The following is a 2415-nucleotide window of genomic DNA, read 5'->3' on the forward strand; positions in this document are numbered from 1 at the left end:
TGGCAACTTTCACTCCCTACACTTTCACTCTCTCTCTCTCACCTTAACCTTCCCCCAAGTATCCCAGGTACCCCAAGCACACACATACATAACGTACCATCCAAGTTAGGAACTTACCTATACTTAGGTGGGTTGTATGTGTCTGAACTAGTGAGTATGTGTGTGTGTGTGTATGTGTATATATATACATATAATTGTGTGCATGATATTATGAATTAGTGATCTGTGTATGTGTACTGAGTGTGTGGGTATTGACAATTGATTTTTGTCTAATTTTTAGTGTGCAGTATGTATGTGCTTGAATTGGTGATAGGTATGCATGTGCCTAGGCTGGTTTGGATGTGTATGTGCCTGAGCTGGTAGTGTGTGTGTGTATGCAATTAATTGATTTGTGTGTTTGTATATGTGCAATTGTGTCACACCTTCCTGTCTAATAGCGCAATATTGAGATCCTGAGAGTTGGCATGACCCCACAGGGCAACAATCCCATCTTCCTACTCGGGGAAGAAGCCTGGCTAAGGAACAGGATTGAATATCACCCTGTTACAGTCCACATTACCGGCAGGTGAATTTTACTGGTGTTAGAAGGGATTCTTCTGGTAGGTAACTTTCTGTGGCTTGCATGATGATAATGTGTTTGAGATGAAAAGTGTTATTTTCAATCTGAATGCATTGATCGCAAAGCTGGTACCTGAACCTGCTAAGTGTTTGCAAGATGACTTCTGAATGCAGGATTTATGAAGTGCTACAATTGCTTATCACATTTCCTTCAGTTTTATTGTATGGAATGGAACTACAGAGATCTGACCCCTTGGTTCATTCCAAAATAGAAAGGTGGCTTTTACCTCTATAAAACTCTACAAAAGGGAATCTCATATGATCTGAAATGAGGTTCCTTAATTGGACTATTTTAGCTCAGTTAAGAACCCCAAATTATTGGATAAAAATTAGAGCTTGTACCCCTATCAGAGACTGTAAGGAGTGCATTTTAGAAGCCTCTCTTCCTAATAATCTTTTATTTGAATAGTTAAAAATATTTATGCTCTCTTCCAGAAAAATGTCCTAGGGAAGGAGCTAACCCAATATTTCCCCCATATTTAAAGAAAGATAAAAATGTAAGAATTAAAGACACAGGCATGCAGACAAATATGTAGGCAGTGATATTTACTCATTCTTTTTTAAATTAATAAAGCAGTCTTTTGGCCTAGAAACCTACCTAGCTGAAGAAAACTACAAACAATGAAAGGTCATTATGAGATGGTGATTCACTCTTATGAGATCTGCAGTCATAATGGGAAGGTGATGTTGGACCTCATATTAGGATAGGATATGTTCTTAATGGAAGAATGAGCTAGATGACCTAAATCACTATTTGTGGTCCTGTTCATTTTTTGACAAAATAAGAGGATTACTCCGTTAATGGAAACAAAACAATGTATTTCCTCTCTAACAATTTACAGTCTGTCCTATACTCTGTAGGTATATTTGTACTACTTGCACTACTAAGGGTCAAATAGAATTCCCTATTTAAAATTTTTTATTCTGCTATTTTATATTGTTTCATTGTATTTATTTTTATGTATCAACATATACTATTCAATTTAAATTTTATGTAAATTAGTCAAATGTGTAATTTTATTGTATGCTTTTACCAATAACCATAAAGCATGTCATTTTATTATTTACATAGTATTATATATACTATATAATTTAATTATTAATTCTACTGTACCATTTTAGCAAACGCAGGAAATTAATTACTACCATGTCATAAGGAAAATAAGGTGTCAAGAGATCCAAAATACAAGGATGACTTTCTAATTACAAGCATACAATTTGTTACAATTACTAATAGCGCAGCCTGGAGGGATATTGTGTTACTCTTAAGGGTAGAGCCCATGATGGAATATTCAGTCCTGCAGCCCCTGATGTTAATGGGAATTTATTCATTATCAGCCCTTTCTATTCTTTGATGAGGTTTAGGTTAGAATTTTTACAAACCTAGGTAACCAAAACCCAATCTGCCTCATCTTGTCTGTTATATTAAGTGATTTGGTTTAAACAACTTGAGTTAAATGCCCCCTTTTCAGTGTAGACATAACCTAGAGATGTTTAAAGGTATTTAGGTGCTTACAGATGTAGATATTAGGGATGTGCAAAGGTTCAGGTGGTGATTTGATTCAGAGGAAATTTGGCCCAATTTGGTGGCCGAATCTCCAAATCTGAATTGAATCAGGGGACCAACTTAAAGGTCCAAATTGATTCAAAGCTCTCTGAATCTTTGGAAAAGATTCGGAGAGCTTTGATGATTTAGGCAGTCCTCAGTGGCTGCAGCAGGGAGCTGCAGCCAACTCTGAACTGGTAAGTACCACAGGTGGGGGAGGGGACCATGGGGGAACCCCTGCCAGCCCCCTG

This window comes from Gavialis gangeticus, unplaced genomic scaffold (assembly GCF_001723915.1).
Source record: "Gavialis gangeticus isolate Ggan-Ray unplaced genomic scaffold, GavGan_comp1, whole genome shotgun sequence".
NCBI lineage: Eukaryota > Metazoa > Chordata > Crocodylia > Gavialidae > Gavialis > Gavialis gangeticus.